The sequence below is a fragment of the Anabrus simplex genome, chromosome 2, assembly GCF_040414725.1.
Source record: "Anabrus simplex isolate iqAnaSimp1 chromosome 2, ASM4041472v1, whole genome shotgun sequence".
Lineage (NCBI taxonomy): Eukaryota > Metazoa > Arthropoda > Insecta > Orthoptera > Tettigoniidae > Anabrus > Anabrus simplex.
The window spans coordinates 1,077,457,474-1,077,482,912 of record NC_090266.1 but is presented as its reverse complement, the minus strand read 5'-3'; positions in this window follow the sequence as shown (position 1 = coordinate 1,077,482,912).

Here is a 25,439-nt window from a genome sequence, read left to right as displayed (position 1 = left end):
CCAGTTCACGTTGTTTGAACCACCCTGTATGTATGGAGACTACATGGAACATCACCTCCCTTATATCGAACGATCGGTACTAAATATGTTTGTAGACGCCACGCCATCTCATCTGATCTAATATGAACTGAGCCATTCACTGGCAAGGCAGAGATATATCAATGTACCTATCTTGTTTGTGAATGAGGGCACACAGGGGTGTGCTAAATATCCTTCCATTGGTCAGCTCAATGTAGTGGCTTTGAGTGGCTGAGTGAATGGCTGAGGACTGTCATGTTGGACTTAGAGTTCAATAGCTTGAAAGAGAAGGTTAGCAAGGGGCTCAAACACATCACAGTCATCTGGTTTGGATCATTACAATAAACCCGCTATTGGTTTTGATTATTCTGGCTTTTGGACTCAAGTTGAGTTTACATTCATTGACAACCAGGAGTAACACGGATGTATGATGTACCTCGTTTGTGAAGGATGTCGCTTTAAATATTCATCAGTTCTCCATTCACAATGAAGTACGCAATAAAGCTGTGAGGAAGGTTCGTTTCATTTGGTTTTAATTATGAGTATTCGTAAAAAACCATGTGTCCGAGGAACTTTTTATCCACGTAGAAAATATATGAATACGTTTTTTGTGTGAATGTGTACTCCTGTAAGCTCAGTGAATTAGGATCGTTTCACTCTAGTTTGTTCTAATGTGTTATTAAAATGCGCTAGTTGGGTCAACGGAGTGACTTCAAGTGGAACTGCAGTTTCCCTAGTGTAAAAGCAGCTGATGACATACGTGAGAGAAGTGCTCTTATTTCGGAAAGCACGAATTCTAAATACACCTTGCGATGACCCGATATTCCACATCTGTCATTAACTTTTTTCATATGTAAGTAGGTTCTGAATTAATTCTGTCTGTTTTTGCCAGACAAACTCATGTTTATTGCTTTAGTATCGATAGATCATATATTATTCAAAGTAGTGTCCTTCGGAAGCTACAGCCTTTACCCACCATTCGGGTAACAAACGGATTCTGAGATAGGAAAATGCAGGTCCTCTTGAGGCAAACCAGCTATCGAGCCATCTATATATATACTAGCTGATGTACCCGTGCTTCGCTACGGGATTCTCAGAAAGACTGACTTTGTGGTTTTCCTTACTGAAATCAACATAGGTCATTACAAAAACGTAAGTATGAATGTAGCGATTAAAAGCAATGCTATCATATAGAATACTCGATCAAATGGAAAGCCGCACGTTTTATCACTTTTAACGAACAGTGCTGCGGTTAGATTGCGGTGCCAATCTAATAGTCCAAAGTTCCAGAGCTGGGATGACCAGGCCGCAGATTGCCATGAACACTCATCTGCCATTACTCCGCTAAATATGCACACTGTTCATTCCAATCAGTGCCTCAGAGTAGGGATTGAATAGCCCGAATGCTATGATGATCCAGTGTGTTACGTACCAGTAGTATCAGAAAATTTATAAACCAGGGGAATGGCATGCTAAAGAAGAAAGTTATCTAACTCCCCAGCTACTTCCCATCAATATTCAGGCAGGCTGTTACACTCTGTACGGCTGGGCGAGATGACCGTGTGGTTAGCGGTGCGCAGCTGTGAGCTTGCATCCGAGAGATACTGGATTCGAACCCCCAATGTCGGCAGCGCTGAAGATGGTATTCCGTGGTTTCCCACTTTCACACCAGTCAAATGCCGGGCCTGTACCTTAATTAAGGCCTAAGGCACTCCTAGCTCTTTCCTATCCCATCGTCGCCATAAAACCTATGTATGTCGGTGCGAAGTAAATCAAATAAAAAGTACTCTGTACGCAGCAGTAATCCTATCTACCGGAGATGAGGGGCAACAGAAGACACAAAAAGCACATCACTACAAACAATGGTCAGTGCAATGTTATTGTTGATCAATGTTATGATCTTTCTATATTGTTGGCCTACACATTTAGTTTTCTTTCGACTCTGTGATTTGTAAAATATTTTATACCGTAAACTGTAGTTTCTTATTCTCCGACTTTACATACCGATTTTCATTAAATACTGTTTACCCATTTTCTCGTTACTCGGCGCTGATATGGACTTAGTAACAAAAATTCAAATTCATGAATATCTTTGTGATCATAGCCAGTACGGTAACAATGTATAAGACATGAATAATAGGAAATTTAATACTATATAACCTTAGTTATGTAGCATTCATCGATTATATCTCTAATAAGAAATATCTGAGAATTACATTTTACGCCTTCCCCTAAACTACCATTTCACTCAGCGTGAATAAAATAATTAACAGCCTAGACTGTAGCGACTTATTTCCTGACATTGCATACTGATTTTCATCAAGATAGGACTACTAATAACAACAATATTTGAGATTAAATTTTAGGCCTTCCCTTAACCATTTTTCTCAGTGTGAATACAATTATTGACAGCCTAGATTGTAGCAATTTATTCCCCAACTTTGCATACCCATTTTCTTTAAAATACGAACAATAATAACATAAATATTTGAGAATTCAATTTTAGGCCTTCCCCTGATGCGTGTACATACATACATACAGACAGACAGACAGAAATTACGGAAAAGTAAAAAGTGCCTTTTCTTGTTACTATGGACATGACCGATACAGAAATACCATTCTTTTCAAATTCTGAGCAATGTACAGACAAAACTCTTATTTTACATATATATATAGATTACATTTCAGGCCTTCCCCTGAACTACCATTTCACTCAGTGCGGATAACATTATTGATAGCCTAGATTATAGCGACCTATTCCCCGACTTTGCATACCGATTTTCGTGAAGATACTACAACTAATAAAATAAATATTTGAAAATTAAATTTTAGGCCTTCCCCTAAACTACCATTTTTCTCAGCATGTATAGCCTATATTGTAGCGACTTATTTTCCATCTTTGTCTAGCGATTTTCATTAAGACACGACCACTAATAACATAAATATTTGAGAATTAAATTTCAGGCCTTCCCCTAAACTACCATTTCACTCAGCGTGATTAAAATAATATATAGCCTAGATTGTAGCGGTTCATCAGCCGACTTAACATGCCGATTTTCATAAAATTCTCTTCAGCCGTTTTCTCGTGATGCGTGAACATGCATACAGACAGACAGATAGACAGACAGAAATTACGGAAAAGTAAAAAATGCATTTTCTTGTTACTGTGGACATGACCGATACAGAAATACCATTCTTTTCAAATTCTGAGCAATGTACAGACAAAACTCTTATTATATATATATATATATATATATATATAGATTACATTTCAGGCCTTCCCCTAAACTACCATTTCACTCAGTGCGAATAACATTATTGATAGCCTAGATTATAGCGACCTATTCCCCGACTTTGCATAACAATTTTCGTGAAGATACGACCACTAATAAAATAAATATTTGAAAATTAAATTTTAGGCCTTCCCCTAAACTACCATTTTTCTCAGCGTGTATAGCCTATATTGTAGCGACTTATTTTCCATCTTTGTCTAGCGATTTTCATTAAGACGCGACCACTAATAACATAAATATTTGAGAATTAAATTTCAGGCCTTCCCCTAAAATACCATTTCACTCAGCGTGATTAAAATAATTTATAGCCTAGATTGTAGCGGTTCATCACCCGACTTAACATGCCGATTTTCATAAAATTCTCTTCAGCCGTACATTGCTCAGAATTTCAAAAGAATGGTATTTGTATCGGTCATGTCCACAGTAACAAGGAAATGCATTTTTTACTTTTCCGTAATGTCTGTCTGTCTGTCTGTCTGTCTGTCTGTCTGTCTGTCTGTCTGTCTGTCTGTCTGTCTGTCTGTCTGTCTGTCTGTCTGTCTGTCTGTCTGTCTGTCTGTCTGTCTGTCTGTCTGTACACGCATCACGAGAAAACGGCTAAAGAGAATTTAATGAAAATCGGAATGTAAAGTTGGGTGATGAACCACTACAATCTAGGCTATAAATTATTTTATTCACGCTAAGTGAAATGGTAGTTTAGGGGAAAAACCTGAAATTTAATTCTCAAATATTTATGTTATTAGTGGTCGTGTCTTAATGAAAATCGCTAGACAAAGATGGAAATTAAGTCGATATAATCTAGGCCATAAATAATTGTATTCACGCTGAGTGAAATGACAGTTTAGGGGAATGCCTAAAATTAATTTTCAAATATTTATATTATTAGTGGCCGTATTTTAATGGAAATCAGTAGACAAAGATGGGAAATAAGTCACTACAATATAGGCTATACATAATTGTATTCACGATGAGAAAAATGGTAGTTTATGGGAAGGCCTGAAATGTAATCTATGTACATTATATAAAATAAGTTTTGTCTGTACATTGCTCAAAATTTGAAAAGAATGGTATTTCTGTATCGGTCGTGTCCACTGTAAAAAGGAAATGCATTTTTTTTACATTTCCGTAATGTCTGTCTGTCTGTCTGTCTGTCTGTCTGTCTGTCTGTCTGTCTGTCTGTCTGTCTGTCTGTCTGTCTGTCTGTCTGTCTGTCTGTCTGTCTGTCTGTACACGCATCACGAGAAAACGGCTGAAGAGAATTTAATGAAAATCGGTATGTAAAGTCGGGTGATGAACCACTACAATCTAGGCTATAAATTATTTTATTCACGCTGAGTCAAATGGTAGTTTAGGGGAAGGCCTGAAATGTAATTCTCAAATAAGTTATATATGTTATTAGTGGCCGTATCGATAAATACTACATAACTAACATAACTTTACTTATGTAGTAAGTTAGCAGTAGTTATGTAAGAAGTTATTACATTTCCGATCACTTATGTCTTATACTTTGTTACCGTACCGCATATAATCACAGAGATATTCATGAATTTGGATTTTTGTTATTAAGTTCATATCAGCGCCGAGTCACGAGAAAATGCGTAAACAGAATTTATAGAAAATAGGTATGTAAAGTCTGCGAATAAGGAACTACAGTCTATAATATAAATAAGTTTGTAAAATGCCCTAATATTACAGAGTCGAAAGAAAACTAATGTGAAGGCCTGCAATATAGAAAGCTCGTAAACTTTATCAACAATAACATTACATTGACCATTGTTTGTTGTGATGTGCTTTTTGACTTCTGTTTCCGCTCATCCCCGATAGATAGGATTACTGCAGCGTACCGAGGTATTTTTAATTTGGTTTACGTCGCACCGACACAGGTAGGTTTTATGGCGACGATGGGATAGGAAAGGAATAGGGGTGTAAAGGAAGCGGCCTAGGCTTTAATTAAGGTACAGTGTGGTGTGAAAATGGGAAACTACGGAAAACCATCTTCAGGGATGCCGACAGTGGGTTTCGAATCCACTATCTCCAGGATGCAAGCTCACAGATGCGCGCGTCTAACCACATGGCCAACTGGCCTGGTCGCACCGAGTGTAACAGCCTGCCTGTATATTGGCGGGAAGTAGCTGGGGAGTTAGATAACTTTCTTCTTTAGCATGCCATTCCTCTGGTTCATACATTTTCTGATATTACTGGTACGTAACACACTGGTTCATCATAGCATTCGAGCTATTCGGTCCCTACTCTGAGGCACTGATTGGAATGAGTAGTGTGCATATTTAACGGAATAATGACAGAGGAGTGTTCACGCCAGTCTGAGACCTGGTTATTCCAGCTCTGGAACTTTGGACTGTTAGATCGACACCGTAGTTCTGTTCGTTGAAAGCGAGAAAGTGTGCGGTTTTTCATTTGATCGAGTATTTTACATGATAACATTGCTTTCAATCGCTACATTCCTACTAACGTTTTTGTAATGACCTATGTTGAATTCATTTAGGAAAACCACCAAGTCAGTCTTTCTGAGAATGCCGTAGTGAAGCACGGGTGTATCAGCTAGTTTATAAATATATCGACGAAAGAACAAAAATATTGCTCAGAAAGGTCATGCTGTAGGCACCGAATCAAATGGTAACCTGACGTAGCAACGTCCGCGGAATAGCGTGGATTGTATAAGACATCCCATTTAAGTGCTTCCTTTATACAGGTTGGTAGAGTGATGTGCTGTGTATACAGTATATGAAGCAGTGTTGAAGGCGACACTCCGGAGATAAAAATCGATATTTTGGTCACTTTGGTGAAATTTTTTATGACTGAAATTGAAAGGATTGAGTTTCTTTCTTCTTGTCACGAATTTATTCCCATGAATTCAAACAATTTAAACTGTAATAATGCTCTGTTTGCCAATGGTAATTTTACATTTAAATCCCATTTTTCTCCCGTAATATTATGCCAAATGTAACAAAATTTGTATGGTATATGTAGCCTATCAGAGCTGCATTATGTTAAGAGACGTGAGTATGGAATTTTTTATTGCAGAATTTTTTCAAGTAGCAGGGATATTTTAAATCCAAAATTTTAGAACGTAAAAATTACACAAATTTTAGTGCGATATATCTCCTTATATAAATTATGTACAGAAAAATCGATATGTAGCGCTTTTAAAAGGAGTATTGTCTAAATAATTACGAATTTACATTAACACGTTAATTAAATTTCATGAAAAAAATGGAATTAAAATGTTAACAACAAAAATTTATTTTGGAAAACTATTAATTGGGTATGAAAGAAATGTTCGTGATATCTCTACTTTTATGTAGGTGAAATTCGCTCAAAGTTTCCTGAAAATCCATGCATTCGGTAAAAATGTATTTTTATCTTCCGCGTGTCGCCTTGAATATAAACGCCCTGTTCCTAAGACATAGGAATTAATCAGATGCAGCTAAAATGCTAGCCTGACTCGGAATTGAACCCGGGCCCTCTGTACCAAAGGCCGCTTCGCTGACCATTCAAGTATAACGTTGGACTTGAAATTGAATTACTAATTAACATAAATACGTATGCATTATGTTTATAATCACGGGCTGCCTGGCCGAGGTGGTAAGGGCGTGCTCAGTTCAGCCGGAAAAATGTGGGTTCGATTTCCCGTCAGCAAGTCGAAATATTTACTGTAAGAAACAACATTTCCTCTTTCGGAGATGCGCATATCCCTGAGGTTCAATCAGCCTACACCAAACGTACAGAGTCTCTCATATAAACTCAGACCGAACGCACAATGTTTCATTTCTGCGCTAGGGCAGTTGCCTCAGCCGAACTTACATCGCGCGCGGCCGCCCTGCTTTAAGCGTCTATACAATTATATATGAAATCTTACCTTATAAAATATGCTGGAATTGTCGTAGTTCCTGGGATATACAAGCATTGTATCTGGTAACCACATTCTGGCTGACACGAGTGAGTTCTGCCATTGTCATATTTCTGATTTGATTCATAATGTTTTCTTTCACTTCCTCCAATGTGTGAGGATTTGTTCGATATACTTTTTCTTTCAGTTTACTCCACAAGTAAAAATCACACACTGTTAGATCTGGAAAACGAGGGGGAAATACACCAGCACTGATCACTCTGTCTGCAAACACTTCCGAGATTGTAAGATGGGAATCTTTTACTTTATGAGCTGGAACTGAATCTTGTTGAAACAAACCACGGGATTTTTCTTCTTCCGGTAACTGATAGAATAACGGCGTCAAAATGTTATCTTGGCATTTACTGTCGTCTCGAAAAAAATTGTCCCAATTATTCGCCTTTCACTAACATCACACCAAATATCAAACTTCCTATCATAAAGAGGGACATCATAAACACAATTAGGTTTTTCTGCGCACCAGTAGCGAGAGTTGTTATGACTGTTCACATGACCATTAATATGAAACCAGAACTTTTATATACGAAAATACGGTGTGGCAATGATGACTGCCTCACCATGTTAACAATTGAGATTCAGATTGCCGATTCATGCTAGAGCCTTGTGGTGTATGGTAGCGCACCGGAGGATATGGGCGCGTTGAGTACAGCTCCAATATCTGCATGGCAGTAGTTGTCCTGATAGGCCATTGCTCTTGATGCATTGAATGTGCCATGGAAAGGGTCACGGAAGATATATCCGAGGTCCATGTATTATATGAGAGGCAGTGGACCTGGTCACGTAAGTCAAGTGATACGGCTGAGGATGTCATCACGCTAAGTATCACTCTAGTATCCGTAGGCCAAATGGAGGGTATCAGTTGCCTTGGCAGACCACGGTTCTTAAATGGACTGAATGTACCATAGATTTTTATGTGCAATATCTAGCATACGTGTGTTTTTTCCCTTTATGTCACCCTTGAATTTGTATTTAAGTAAGTAGGTAGAGGTATCTCGTGTTATTTCTTGGTGTCATGGCTGTCTTCTTACTCTCTCAGGAAACTGAGTTCTCTGGCTTACGGGTTGTCCACCTGAATAAGCTTCTGAAGTCTTCAGGTTACAATATACGCAATACTTATAAATAATTTTGCACTCACAGGAAAGGGCGAAATTCATCATAAGTGCAACCATACGGTTGGAGAATTTATTCTAAGCAAAATACTGCATTATTTTAGCTTTCAGAGCAAAGCCACTCCACACAGGCCGTCAAGGCCTCTGGAGGAATTGAATGTAGTGGTTTCTTCTGTGACTAACTTTGGCACTAAATGGAATATAGTAATTAACTGTGGACCCTGCCACCTTTATCCCCCGCCGGCATCAACTTCAAATAATTTCTACTGCACTGTAGGATAAGTGACCCAGGGACCGTATGCATCCACAGAAGTGGAACTCTCTTTCTAAATGTGTGTTCACGTCCAGACGTTGAATCGAACCCACGTCGTTCTAAGTTCGTCGAACACACCTTTAACGCCTCAGCTCCGTAGACCCCTACTTAAGCCTTCATATATCGTGAGTTCTGTACATTGGTACTAACAACTCAAAGAAACTGATTGTCCAGTACAAGGGCTTTAATATTTCAGCACTTCCAATGAAAGTAAGATACGCATTTAATTTCAAATTATTTTACCAGTTTTACCTTATAAGGCCTTAGGTTCAGAGGGAACCTGGTTCGATTCCCGGCCGGGTCGGGAATATTAATCGCGTCTGACTAATTCTTCTGACTCGAGGGCTGGGTGTTTGTGTTCGTCGCAATACTCTCCTCTTCATATTCAAACAACACACCGCACCACCAGCCACCACAGAAACACGCAATAGTGATTTCAACCCTCCACATAGGGTTGACGTCAGGAAGGGCATCCGGCTGTAAAACATGACCTAGTCTACATGTTCGACACAGATAGCACCGGCGACCCTACACGTGTGGGAAAACGGTAGAAGAAGATATTATGCAAAAAATGTACTGTTAGTGCGTTTTCTCGTATGTACTTACCACTTATATTGTATGGCTGTTGTACTGGAACTGCGATTTTAATTTTTCAGTTCATCAATAATTTACCTTCTCAGAAGCCCTCATATGTCCGATAGCCATTGGCAGATATTTTTACAATGAAAAATGAAATCTTCAGTCGCTTAAGGGTGACCAGTATCCAGCAATCGGGAGATAGTGGGTTCGAGTCCCACTGTCGGCAGCCTTGAAGATGGTTTTCCGTGGTTTCCCATTTTCACACCAGGCAAATGCCGGGGCTGTACCTTAATTAAGGCCACGGCCAATTCCTTCCACTTCCTAGGCCTTTCCTATCCCATTGTTGCCATAAGACCTATCTGTGTCGGTGCGACGTAAAGCAAATAGCAAATTTAAAAAAAATGGCGTATGGCTTTTAGTGCCGGGAGTGTCCGAGGACAAGTTCGGCTCGCCAGATGCAGTTCATATGATTTGACGTTCGTAAGCGACATGCGTGTCTTGATGAGAGTTAAATGATGATAAAGACGACACATACACCCAGCCCCCGTGCCAGAGAAATTAACCAATTATGATTAAAATATCCGACCCTGCCGGGAATCGAACCCGGGAACCCTGTGATCAAACGCTAACCATTTAGCCATGGAGTAGGACTAGGGTACATGAAGTTAGGGTTGTAGGAATTTAAGGACCTAAAAAGGACCACTTCAGACTTGTAACAGTGTTGAACTGAGCCATTGATGCAATTAAACATAGGCCTGTTTATTGCTTTTAAAGCCTAAGTACAAGGCATTACAAAACAACGCAAAGTAATGCTTCGTAAATAATGTTCCTTTTTTACATTGACATCAAACAACAAAGAACAATATCTGATGCCCAATAACTATTTCCAGATAAAAAAAGTACTATAACAAATGAAAATGGCCTATGATCTGAAAACTGAATTGTAGTAATGAATCCTGGCAACAGCATCCCCACTTAGCCGGCTGTTACTCAATTCTGCACAAAATTTATGTACGATATGCAGTAACCTAGTTTATGGGACTGTAATATAATCAGCGATTGTGGAATTGCAAAACTAACATTTCATTAATATGGCCGCATTTACCTTTTAAAGAAACTAGTTTACTAGCCATATGGCAATACCGCAATATACGAATCACTGCATTTTATCCGTTTAGCTCCTGCACATATTATCTCGCTGAATTCTATATTCTAGCGATCAAGCTAAAAATTGCAGCAGGGCTTGAACACAGAGGATCCTGATCATCCACATGGCTGTGATGTTATGTATTCTACGTATACTTTCCCTCTATGAAGTCTATGAAGCAAGCCGTCATAGCTATTTCCTCCATGAAATAGTGAACTGTATTTTATGCCGAGTAATAAAGTGGGTGATCACACGCATGCCTGGTGGCCACGGTCGTTAAGGGGTTGAAATCTAAACGCTCTGGCGCCGTGGTTAGAAGGTTAAGAGTCCCGTTGGTCGAAGAAAATATCACCATCAGAATATTGGCCGGCAGGGTAAGGGAGGTATTGGTACACAATTTCTAATCACTACATTGCGTACCAAAAGCCTGGATTAAATTCCAAAACTCTCCGCATTGCTCATATGTAGTGAGGCCATATCACTCTGTTGATGATGATTCGTCCGTCGGGTGGGGGCGTTCAGACTTGACCAGACACCTCGGTGCTATTCGACAGGAGTAGGTTATGTGCCAGCACCGAATTTCACACTTTCCCTTCCTACTATCATACATCACGTCATTCATTTCATCCCATTAACTCCTCCGATGATATTGACGTCAGGAAAGGCATCCGGTCATAAAAACCCGCCACAACAGATTCATCTCACCTCATACCCGACCCCGTAGAGAAACGGCACAAGGGTTGAACAAACTAACTAAAGTGGGTTATTAATAACTAACGTACTCTTATCTAGTGTCTGTATGTGTTCAAGTGACTTCTATAGACAAATGTTTTGAAGTGATATTATAATTTTTAATTTCGTGTGGCTATTTCTAGCCTGGTGCAGCCCTAGTAAGACAGACCCTCCGCCGAGGGTGAGCGGCATGTGCTGTGTGTTGTACTGGAAGATAGTATTTTGTGTGAGTTCCACGGATTTTGGGGACAGTAAAAATACCCAGTCCCCGAGCCAAAGTAATTAACCGTTTAATGATAAAGTATCCGACCCATCCGGGAATTGAACCTAGTTTCATATGAACCGAAGAGCACTTTCCTGACCATTCAGCTAAGGAGCCGGAAGAAATGCTTCTATGATGCCAGAGAGACCACAAAAATCAAGAGACGGTAATGGTTTTCACTCGCTGTCGATCGGTGTTTGAAGTTTATTCAGAGTGTTACATCGGAATTAAATATTCTCGTTGTTTTGGTATTTGTCAAGGCAGATACCCTTCACACTTCTAAGATACAGGTGAGCCCTTTGGGGTGAAAGATTTTTTCAATTTGCTTTACGTCACACCGACACAGACACAGATAAGTCCTATGGCGACGATAGGATAGGAAAGGTCTAGTAGTGGACAGAAAGCCGCCATGGCTTTGATCGTGGTACAGCTCCAGCATTTGCCTGGTGAGAAAATGGGAAACCAAGGAATACCGTCCTCAGGGCTGCCGACAGTGCGGTAAACTAAACATTCTCTATACCTCGTCTTTAATACTCAACTATTTTCCTCTCCGTGGAAGTGTAAAAAATTAAGCCATTAAATCTAAGATACAGAATACAGCATAAGATATATTGTACCCTACAGGCCATGGACAGAATGGTGCAATATGAATCGTGTTAATTGATTCCTTAGGTTACTTGGAATGCCTGCCTCACCAGCATTTGCCGGCTGTTACATTGGAGCATTGATCTGTAGGTCGATTTGCTTGCATCACTAAAATATGGGCTCATAAAGAATAAAATCGTATTCAACTTTCTTTAATGTTTCGATTCATGCTTCATCATTCGCAGGTAAAAGAAATGTTCTGCACCTATAACTCGTAGGAGAGTGTGAAAAAGTGTGTACGTAAAAGGCGCAACATTTCTGTTACAATTGGCTCTGTTTGTTGAAATTGAATTAGACTACAGTTTTTTGAGCTTAAAGATAGTTTTGTCTATACGCACAACACAGGATTTACAACATAACTTAAAATGAAATACTAACATCTTCGTTTGTTTAATAATACGAGGATTGGGGCAAAAGTCATGGCAACTATTTTTTTCTTGTAGATATATGAACGGATCACAAACGTATATGTGTCATGTGGAAGTTCTGCAGACATAGTGAGTATGCAGAACAACAGATGGTTCTGTGATAGCTAGTAGTAGCGCAGCAAGAGCTGTGAAATTAGTCAGTTGGTGAGTGTCGTGCGAGATGGAAGTAACCCGTATTGAGCAGCGCGCTTACATCAAAATAGCCGTTCTCCGAGGGAGAAATGCGATGGTATGTCACAGTGAATTAGTGGAAGCCCTTGGGAATAATGCCCTACCATACCGTACAGTAGCACGATGGGTAAGAAAGTTTCAGCAAGGACGTGTGTCAACCAGTGATGAGCAACGTTCGGGACGACCTGTCAGTGTACGAACCGACGTGACACGTGCCGTCATCGAGCAGCTCCTGGCGTTCGGTAGAAACGTCTGGATCTTGTGGACAGTGCAATAATCCTGCACGACAATGCAAAACCACATAAAGCAGAGTGTGTAGGGCAGCTATTGAGACGTTGGGGATGGGAAGAATTGGAGCACCTACCGTACTCTCCCGACATTTCGCCCTGTGACTTTGATCTCATTCGAAAAATTAAGGAACCACTAAGTGGTAGGTGGTTTTCAACACGAGAGGACATTGCTAATGTTGTGCGCCAACAAGTGACCGATTCACAAATGGTGCGGCAAATGCTGAGGCAGATCGTATTCAGCGCCTCCCACTTCGTTGGCAGCGCGTGGTGTCAGTAGCAGAGAAATGCGATGGAATGTCACAGTGAATTAGTGGAAGCCCTTGGGAATAATGCTCTACCATACCGTACAGTAGCACGGTGGGTAGGAAAGTTTCAGCAAGGACGTGTGTCAACCAGTGATGAGGGTCTTTAGGCCCAGGTTTGTCATGTCAACTTCATGTGTACTGTGTAGTCATTCTTTTGCACCGGGAAGGCCATATTGCCCTGTATACTACCGTAATAAATTAGTGTGTTACGATACTTCAGTGCTATTCATTGTCCACGCATGTAGTTAACACCTTGTCCTTTCTTCTGTATATGACTCATTTTCCAACCGGACTGATATCTTCAAGAAAAAAAATAGTTGCCATGACTTTTGCCCCAGCCCTCGTATATTCTTTTGCACTAGATTTGACGAACCAGTGGTCTAGTAAGGTTTAGCTTCTAGTTCATAGTTCTATTTTTATTTACAATTGTTTTGTTTCTCCAAAATCATCCCCTTCCTTTATTTGTATGTGAAATTTGGAAATCAATAGTTAATAGTTTATAGCCTGTGTGCTTCTTTATTTTGTTCCATCGTATATTATCTATTTATTATTGTGTTGTCCGTTGCCCAAAAGATTACTTTTTATTTTTCGAAATCATAAAGATGAAAAAGGGTATTTCGGTGTCAACATCCCAGGAAGTTTCAGGGCTTTCATATTTATTACAACACTTTCGCTTGAACCGGAGCAAAATATTTTCACAGCCGATTTTTCCTAGTAAATTTACGTGTTAGGAAATACATCTTAAAATATGACCAAACTGCGAAACAAATTTTTCGGGGCACGTATCGGTTAAAACTGCCAAAGTTTCAGTCTAATATAAGCTCATTAAATAATCAGTAACAACATTTCCGCCCATAACCTCCTGGCAAAGTAACTCTAAAAGTTTCGACTCTTTGTTAATAATAATAAAATAATCATAAGTAAAAATACTCAGTAATTACTCCAGTAATTGTTGGCGAAGAATTGCCTTAGCCCGCAAAACATTCTGTACTTGGCGGGTTTCACAGAGTTAAGGAGTAACATCTTAACGTTAACGTTATTCATGAATAAAAATGACAGGTGTCTATAGGTAATCCTACGATTTCAACCAAACTTGGTACACATATGACTTACTATCTGGAGAAAAATACCGTGGGGTAAGACACCTCCAAATCCCCTACAGTTGGGGGTTGGAAAGGAATGACATATTAGTGTCAGATCCATACTTTCCGGAATTGCTGAGATGAATTGTGACAGTCTGGAAGCCGCTTACGTCCAAGTTCAGCCTCCATCGACACAGTAGTCAGAAGGGTTGAAAAATAAAATGTCAAAAATGACCGAGATTAGCGTTGAATCTACAGTTCTGGGATTCGCAAACCTAATTTGTGACAGTCCCAATGACAATTGGAATCGTGTATACGCGCGATGCGTAAATATGTACAATTATTACTTATGTCCGGCTCCATGGCTAAATGCTTAGAGTACTGGCCTTTGGTCACAGGGGTCCCGGGTTCGATTCCCGGCAGGGTCGGGATTTATAAATTTAATTGGTTAATTTCGCTGGCACTCTGGCTGGATGTATGTGTCGTCTTCGTCATCATTTCATCCTCATCACGACGCGCAGGTCCCCTACGAACGTCAAATCTAAAGACCTGCATCTGGCGAGCCGAACTTGTCCTCGGACACTCCCGGTACTAAAAGCCATACGCCATTTCATTTTTCTCATTACTTATTTTTAATAATTGTTTGAAAGGACCTGGTACTTCCCAGAAAGTATGGGCTTCAACAAGTACAAACTTCCTTGCGAAACAAAATAACCTAAAACTAAAATATTTTATTAAACACACAACAAACTTTTTTGCAAGTTGCTTTACGTCGCACCGACACAGATAGTTTTTATGGCGACGATAGGACAGGAAAGGGATGGAAGTGGGAGGGAAGCGGCCGTAGCCTTATTTAAGGTACAGCCCCAGCATTTGCCTGGTGTGAAAATGGGAAACCACGGAAAACTATTTTCAAGGCCGCCGACAGTAGGGCTCGAACCCACTATCTTCCGAATACAGGATACTGGCCGCACTTAAGCGACTGAAGCTATCGAGTTCGGTAAAGACACAATAACTCTAAAATGACGAAGTAATCCGTAAAATATCAATCAATGAATTTGACTCAAAATGAACAGGTAATATAAATCCTCAAAAATTCTAAAATGTACCCGGGCAACGCATGGGGCAATTTTAGACCAAGACACGTTATTTCACCTATTCAAAACGAATGCTTCGGAGCAGCACGGGTCTTCTATTTTCATTTCGGTTATAATTACGTATTAGAGTTAGTTTTAAAGTTATTGTAAATGGTCAAATATTGTAGTATACATTATTAGTATGTATTAGTGTTAGCTTTTATTGTTAACAAATTCATTGCGATTAGGACATATCATGGTGGCAATTGCTCATTAAATGTAGTATGAAAATTACTATATAACTAGCATGACAACAACAAAAACAAAAGTACAACAAACAACTCCATGAAAACCCAGTATTGCAAGAAATTATGTCGAAACAAGGAATTTCACTGTATAAAAGAAATAAGTTAAAATAAGGAACAATAATTCTTTACAATGAAAAACTACATACGAGTAGTGTAACATGATAATTAAAAGTAATCACAAAGAAATTAATATGAAATTTACTGAAAATGACTTAAAATGACTTAAAATTCCCTTACGTATAGTGTAACATAATTACAACGCAGTCACTTAGAAATTCGTTCAAAATTTATAAATTATGCCATTACAAGCAGTGTACCATAATAATTGTTACAACGCAATCACATATGAAGGCACACACATCTTAAATATTTCCAATGGCTTAACACCGCAACACAGTAGATTGAGCGGTACAATAACTTATTCTTAACAATGTAAATAAAAACCGTCACATACAAGTTAAGTATTTCCAATTCCTTAACACTACGATTTTCAGATATTTAAACGAATTATACAGGATAATGGAGTTTATTCTTGAAACATCTTACATATTTGGAAAAAGCTTTAATACAGCTGCTAGTAATGCATTCCAGTTATCATTTCCCATCTTTACATATGAAAGTTTATCATAGATGGTTTCCTGCGGTCTACCGTTTACATTACGAGGATGATCGGTCCTGCTTCCAGTATGTATTAAAGCTTGTCTACTCGGCTGTTTAACTCTCTCCAAGCAGGCTTATTCGTACGGGTATTCTACATGGCACATAACCGTGCTATTTCTCTTCTAGCCCCCAACACCTCCCACCCAAGTTTTCCTATCATACTTGTCACACTACATGTAGGATCGATGTCATTAAAGACGAAAATTGCAGCTTTTCGCTGTACCACCTCCATTTCATTGATGTCCCTTGTTTGGTGAGGGTCCCATACGGCTGTTCCATATACAAATATTATTTCAAAGTTATTGCTTTTCTGAACAATATTAATATTTGTTGTTGTGTTGTTTAATTTTGTAATACTTTCATCGCATTATGAGAGAGTGGTTAAATGTAAGAACATATCCAGAGTCCTAATTCCGCCAACAATAAACACGGCTCCTTAGCTGAATGGTCAGCGTTGTGGCATTTGGGTGAGAGGGCCCCGGTTTGATTCCCTACTGGGTTATGGGCGTCTGATTAATTCCTCCCAATCGTGGACTGAAGGCTTGTGTTTATCTCGATACACATCTCCATACTTACATCCAATACACCATACTACCTATTACCATAGAAACACGGAGAAATGAATTTATCACTCAACAAAGGGATTGCGTCGAAAAGGGCATCCGGTCATAAAATGGGGACAAATCCACATGTGCTACACAGTCCGCACCCGCTACCCCACAAGAGCGTGGGAAAAGTGTAAGAAGAAGAAGAAGAAGAAGAAGAATCTAAAGCTACAATGCTCAAATCTGATTTCTAATTCTGACTTCAATGGGGGCGAAACCGCGGAAAATAATAATAATAATAATAATAATAATAATAATAATAATAATCTAAAACACGCAGAAGTAAAAACAGCGTGTTATTGACCTACCCAGGGCGGGAGGCACGGCGTGGTGGAAGGTCAACGGACTAGCTAGCCAACTGGACTCGCGCCAGTGAAAGAGCAAAGGGTTTTCAACACCTCGCATTCTATGCGAGAGTGGAAAGACAACAGGACTTCATTCAGATTTCGAATTCCTATTTAAACGGAAATAAATATACATATTTATACATTTCTACTAAATATTTGAGTGTAATTTGATAGAATCTGATGATGTCCTTTCAAGAACAAAACATCATCATCATCATCCTAAACCATCTCCAGTTTCCCGGGTGTGGTTTATGAGCCTCCTCCATCTCATCCTGTCCTTGTACCATTCTTCCTCCACCAACTTGTCCCAATCATGACCTCTCAGTTGTACATCGTTCTTAACTAAATCTATCCATTTCCTTCGTGGCCTTCACACGGGTCGTCTTCCTTCTACTTATCTGTCAAATTCCTTCCTTGCAGTTCTGTTTACTGGCATCCTCTTCGTGTGACCAAACCACTTCAGTCTTGATATCTGAATCTTATTGAGGAGAGAATCATCTATTCCTACTTCTTCTCTAATTTTCTCATTCCTAATCTTGTCTTTCCTGGTTTTCTGGATCATAGTGCGTAGGAATTTCATTTCAGCTGCCTGAAATTTGGAATTATCTCTATTGGTCAGTGTTGTGGTTTAAAGACTTTATGTACGAATTGGTGTATAATAGGACTTGTACAATGTCATTTTTGTTTTCATGGGTATTTGCTCATCCCACAGCAGGTGTCTTACCTGGTGGTAAAATTGTGTTGCCTTATTGATTCGATTGTTCACCTTATGTTTTGCTTGGCTGTCATTTGATATAACTCTACCCAAGTATTTGAAAACTGGAACGCTATCCAGCTGGGCTTCATTTAACATGACTATTGGTTCTGCTCCTTCCCCATACACTTTCAACACCACCGTCTTGGTCTTGCTGATGTTTAAACCATATTTCTTAAACTCCTCATTCCAGCTTTGCATTCTCTCTCCCAATTCCTCTTCTGAGTCACTCCAGATCGCAACATCATCTGCAAATGTGAAGCCTTTGATATCTCCATGTTCTTTCCTTTTAATAGATTTCATTACTACATCCATTACAATAATGAATAGAAGTGGTGACAATGAGCTGCCGTGCTGCACTACTTTCTTTGTTTCAAACCAGTCCGACAAACCACATCCTACTTGAATACAGCTTCTATTCCCACTATACAACATTTTCACTTTGTCTATGAGGCTGTCTCGCACTTGAAGTTCTTTCATGCATTGCCAAAGTATTTCCCTTGGTACACTGTCCTATGCTTTCGCAATGTCCAAAAATATTAGAAATAAAGGCTTTTTCTTCTCCCAGTATTTTTCCATTAGCATCCTAATTGCAAATATAAGGTTTGTAGTTGACCTTCCTGGTCTGAAACCATACTGCTCTTCTTCCAAAATTGGTTCAACAATATCTCTGATTCTGGTCTCCATTATTTTTCCAATATTTTCAGAACATGAGACAATAGTGTGATACCACGGTAAATAGTACATTTTTGTCGGCTTCCTTTCTTGAACAGAGGTACAATGATGCCATCTTCCAGTCCTCAGGAATAGTATTTCCCTCCCATATCTTGTTGAGCTGAGGAAAGCAATGGCAAACTACCTCACTCCTCATCTTGCCTAATACGCCTCATTTTGGTACTGCCATTGGTTTTTGTGGTTTCCCTATAACTGCATAGCCTTTGGTGATGTTGTTTGAGGATCCAACCAGCCTCTGGGCTGATGACCTAACAGACACAGACACATCTTGTTGAGCAGTCTGTATAGCCACTGGATTCCTGGAATTCCCGCTGCTTTCAGCATATCTGCACTAGGTTCATCTATGCCCACTGCCTTTCCTTTCTTCATGCTCTTGAGCGCATTTTCAACCTCAAGCCATGTAATTGGTGGTTCAGTTGTGGTTCCTCGACTTGTCTCTCCTCTATCCGTTGTTATGTTTCCTGTATCTCCATTCAGCAGCTTTTCGAAATAGATCTTGAGTCATTGTTTAATTTCTCCCTCTTCTTGTGCCAGAGTTCCATCATCACGTTCTATTGCTTTTATGGTCTATTGATCCCTTCGCTTGTTTTTCACTACTCTGTGTAGCAATTTCATATTTCCTCTACTGTCCTCTTCCAGTTTGTCTGCAAACTCATTACATTTCTTCTCTTTTTCTTCCCTTACAATGTTCTTCACAGCAAGTTTCTTGTTCCTGTATACTCCTTGAAGTCTTTGTATTTCTTGTTCATTTCGTTCTTGTCCCTGTTTCTTTTCCTTCTACAGTGCCTTCTTTATTTGGTTTCTTTCTTTCACCGCTGTTTTCACTCTATCATTACACCATGGTGTTTCATTTTTTCTTTTGATAGAACTTGTAACTCCTCATAGGTTTTTGGCTTCTCCCACAAAGGTGTCTTTGAAGGCCTTCCACTCTTCATTAACCCTGGTTACGTCACCCTTCGGCAAACTCTGTTGAATCCTCAGTTTGTATTCTCCCTTTATTTGGACTTTTTGCAACTTCCAAGTTTTAACCCTTGGTTTTTTCATAATAATTTTCTGCGTTTCATTAGTCTTATGTTTGAAGTCTACTACCAACAATCGGTGGTCACTGTTCATGCTTTCACTAGGGATGACCTTTACATCTGTGATGTACCTGCCACCATCTTTATTCGTGATTACGTAATCAATCAATGTTCTATACTGGCAATCCCAACTGTACCTCGTTATTCTGTGACTGTCTCTTCTTTTTGAAGAATGTATTTTTGATTATAAGATCATTTCTTCTGCACAGATCTAATAGTTGTTCTCCTTCTGGGTTCCTTTGTCCAAATCCATATGGACCAATGATGTTCTCGTACCCAAGTCTGTCTACCCTAACTTGCGCATTTAGATCTCCAATAATAATATCATTTTCCTCATTAACTGTATCTTCCAGCTATTGACGAAATTTATCGTTGTCTTCCTCACTGCAGCCTGTCTGTGGGGCATACAATTGTATGACGGTGTACTTAGTGTTCTCCAGTTTCATGAACATTTTTATGATTCTATCACTTTTACAGATAACTTCAGCTGTAGCATCAGTCCCTTCGTTAATTAAGAATCCAACACCATTTTTCGCTACCTTCTCCTGTCCACTCCAGTATAATTTATATCCTCCACGAAGTGTCTTACTTCCAATCCCTTTCCATTTGGTCTCACTTAATCCCAATATTGATATTTTTCTTCTATCCATCATGTCTAGGAGTTTTTCTACCTTTCCAGTTAATGATAGAATGTTCATACTTCCAATTCGGTTTTTGGGTCTCTTTTTGTTTGGGGTTTCCTTTCCAAACATTGTATATCATCAGCCTTACGGTCATGATTACAATTGCCTGAGAGGACGTGTCAGTCCGGTCTATAATCTTCTTTCCGAGGCTCTTTTTCTTATTGAAAGCGACTGTACTCAATATTCTCCTGCTGACTTGCTAGGCCTAACGCATAAGAGGATTTTCTTTCAGGGTTTACTCCCTTAGCCTTTGAGGATGCCTTCCTCGTCCTACAAGGCAGTATGTTCCATCTGTGCACCCCAGAAGGATGGGTTGCATCTTCCGCTATCTCCTCCGTACCGAAGTCCATCTTCTCCGCCATAGATGCCGTTGAGGTCTTCACCCTTAACCCAGGGCAAGGGCCCTCCATATTTATGACCCATGGAGAGAGGGTGTCCCAGTATTTTAAAACCCCCAGGAATTGGGATACCTGTTGGTCCGTGGGTTGTATTGGTTATTTCAACCAGCCCTACATACTGTAGGGGCCTCCTATCCGCCACCTGGGGACGCGCTCTGTAAGGGTCAGGTTCCCCTGGTTACTTATTGGAAGTTAACCCCACCCACAAGGAGTGAGGTTATTTGCAGAGAAGAACAAAACATGTCATTCAATTTTAATTAAGTTGTTTCTTTTCCAGGTGTAATACTGTTACCATGTGTTTTCTTTTTCAGGTAGTTTATAAATATATTACTCAAAATTACTTTAGGCAGACTGAAGAACCTAACAGTTGTACATTAACTGAGTTGAAACTGAAAAGAGATGAACTCAGATATCCCAAAAATTGTTGTATATTGCTCACGGTTTCCTCGTTTCACTACATTTGTGCTACCAAATTTTTATTTCCCAATTTATCGTTCCTTGAAGAGCAATACCACCGTGAGAGTATCGACAAATATTTCCATCCTAATATTGTTTGTACCTACCATATTCTTCTTCCAACTTTTCCGGCACCTTGGTGGGATAGAATTTGTTAAATGCCAGCTGAGTATACGAGGATTCGAACCCGCGAACTTGAGCTAAAGTGGCAAGCTCCTAATTAACTACGATATGCAGTCGGTCGCACAGCAACAGTAGAGAATTTTAGCCTGTTTCTGTTTGTTTTTTTGGAACTGCCAGAAATGAAATAGATCATTGAAAACTGAAGATGAACAGTTATACTCCCAGAATAAGTTTAGTATCCTTACTTTTCGGTGCAAATCTGTTGTTCATTTGGATCGACACCTTGCGCTGATGTATAGTATGTCAATTCACAGTGTCAGTTTGTTAACGCCACAGATAATGCAGACGTCTACTCGCTTATATTATGTCACAGAGATGACAGTTTGTGTCTTCGTCAATGCAAATGGGATGTCATCCTCTAGCGCAGGAACCAGCAGTATTCACTGAGAAATGTTAAGCACATTGTAGTTTACACAGCCAGCCGAAAATAGGAAATACTCCATAATAATAATACAACCTATTGAACACAATTTTATTTAAGTGAACTTGAGGAGGACGTGGTTGATAATAACTTTATCCCAAGCCCTTTATATGAATGAAAAATAGACTATATTCTATTTTTATAACAGCGAAAGATTTGAAAAAATGTATTATTTATCGCTCCGGTAAGATACTTGTTGTTCACACTATGGTGACAGGTACCAGAAGCCTGCTTGATATTGATTTTTTCTGGTCACAACGTTATCCAATCAACTTCGTGTGTTAATAGCCAATAAACCTCAATAAGCGCATTAAGCTTATTTGATGCAAATTACATTTTTCGAATTACTTCTAAATTGCCGAGTGAATTGGTAGTAAAAAAACAAATTTCATATATATGTAAGTGACGTCCAAACCAAAACAATATTCTGAAATATGGGTTGTGCTAAATACTGTTAGACTACTATTCGTTGTGGTGTTTGTACTAAAGTGGTGATTAATGTGAACAACAGAGGGAGAGTTGTATCGTAAATTAAGAATGAAACGGGTGCGTAAAATGAAGAAATTATAGTACATTCGTTGATTCGATACAAAACCAAGCATAGGACTGGGAAGCTATATCTGTTCATAAAATTTAGAGAGAAGAAGGGAATATACCAGATTAAGGCCTGACAAACATCAGGATGACATATTGTGCAGAAACTAGAAGATCAACTTTCGAACTTTAAGTTATAGCTATAAAATAACATACGAATTTTGACAATTCCGTACATATTTTGTGCTGACTCATTCCTGAAGCTCAGCTTGTTTCTTTTTCTTCAGTTATCACGTACCTCTCTGTCATTGTCTCTTACTGCATGGAAAATCCAGCTGACTGTATGCTCCTTAACAACCATCTGTAGTCCTTTATTTATACCCATATATAAAGTGAATCGCTAAACTCATGTTCTTATTATTCTTCCTAGTTTTTTCTGAACTAATTGGAGTCGGCATATACCCCCCAAGGCACTACAGCCCTTGAAGGGCCTTGGCCTACCAAACGATAGCTGCTCATCCCAAAGGTCTGCAGATTACGAGGTGTCGTTTGGTCAGCACAACGAAACCTCTCGGCCGTTATTCTTGGCTTTCTAGACCGGGGCCGCTATCTCGCCGTCAGATAACTCCTCAATTCTAATCACGTAGGCTCACTGGACCTCGAACAAGCCTTCAGGTCCGGGTAAAAATCCCTCACCTGGCCGGCAATCGAACCCGAGGCCTCTGGGTAACAGGCAGGCACGCTACCCATACACCACGGGGCCGGCAGTCGGCATATAAACCCTGTTTTATAGCCGGATACCTTCCCTGCGCTAACCGTATATGGAGGGATATACTCACTATGGCGTGTTTCTGTGGTTGTCAGTAGTGTAACATGTACGTAAATTGTGATGTGTATTAAAATGATCACGCACTCCCAGTCCCGAGCCAAAGGAATTAACTACACATGGCTAAAATACCCGCCCTGGCCGGGAATTGAACCCAGTACCAACTGAATCAATGGCCACTACGTTCACCATTCAGCTTCGAAGCTGGCCAGTCGCTTACCGCTTAACTAACTTCACACCTTTGGCATGGAACGCTATTTTCTTCAGAGATCCCAGTTTCGTATCGCGGCGCTGAACGCGGCTGCCCGGAGCTTGAATTACTCGCGGTTTATTCCTCAGTTGCACGAACCAAATGACAGGAAAGTACATGTTTCAAGTTCCGGAGTACTTGTCCAAGTAATTTCACATACAAGCCCTACTTCATTACGCACACAGATACGAAGACAAAGGACGCCTCAAGCAGTTTCTACGATTCAGTAAAAATAAAATCATGAACTTTAAATTGTTCCCACTATCTACGATATAGATGCATAAGAATTTTGTGGAGCACATAAAGGGCGTGATATTTTGAATAGCCCCTTTTTATAATGAAAATATAATTGGTTTTACGTCTCATGAACTACAGTTACGACTTTCGGGGACTCTGAAGTGTCGAAATGTCGTCCCGCAGGAGTTCTGTAACGTGCCAGTAAATCTACCAACACCAGGCTTGAACATCTGAATACATTCAAATACCACCGGATTGAGCCGGAATCGAACCACCACCTTGGACTCAGTAGGTCAGTGCTTGTACAGACTGACGCATTCAACCCGTCACATTTACTTTTTAGGAGCCTTTTTTCAACGGGTATTACAAAACAGAAGAAGGAATATATGCAAATTATCCCTGAATTGTCATCAGTTAATTTCAGTCAGACATTCAATATATTTTCCATATATCTGGATTACTGTGATTAGTTCCATTCAAGGAAATCAAAACTGTATGTTTTAGAAATCAAATAAAACTCTATTCCTTTGAGAAAAATGAACGTTTCCAAAATAAACCAAAACTATGAAACATCCTTGAACTAAACGTCCTTGTTCTGTATATTTAGAATACTACTCATCGAGTTATATTCATACACGTTCATTCTTACTTGTCAGGCACGGCACTTTCTTGGGTATATGAGCTGAACATAAACGCTCACAGTGTTATTTGTATTAACTTTGCCATCAAGGTACGGTAGTAGTGTTGCATGCGGGAGAGAGGGGGTTCGAACCCCACTGTCGGCAGCCTTGAAGATGGTTTTCCGTGGTTTCCCAATTTCACACCAGGCAAATGCTGGGGCTGTACCTTAATTAAGGCCATGGCCACTTCCTTCCCACTCCTAGGCCTTTCCTATCCCATGGTCGCCATAAGACCTGTCTGTGTCGGTGCGACGGAAAGGAAATTGTAAAAAAAAGAAGTAGCAGTACGTGGATTTACGTTTGAATCCCGAGCAAGTAATGTATTTTCATCTTCGTGGGATGAATATAGTCCTTCTTTGAGATTATACTAAATACGATTTTTTTCTGCTAGTTGTTTTACGTCGCACCGACACAGATAGGTCCTACGGCGACGATGGGACAGGAAAGGGCTAGGAGTAGGAAGGAAGCGGCCGTCGCCTTAATTAAGGTGTAGCCCCAGCATTTGCCTGGTGTGATAATGGGAAATCACGGAAAACCATTTTCAGGGCTGCCGACAGTGGGGTTCGAACCTACTCTCTCCCGAATACTGGATACTAGCCGCACTTAAGCGACTGCAGCTATCGAGCTCGGTAAGATTCCTTTCGAAAACTGTTATATTCTTAACATTTATAAGATAAAATTAGGCAGTCTAGTAGCAACATCTGCCATACTAATAAAGTTATTAATGATAATAATATTATTATTGTTTTTACATTCCACTGATCACTTTTACTGTTTTCGAAGACACCGCTGGTAAATCTAACGACACTAAACTGGCGTTTTTAGTACCTCCAGATACCACTGGACTGGGCCGGAATACAACCCGCCAACTTGAGCTCTGATCGCTCGAGCCACTCAGCCCGACA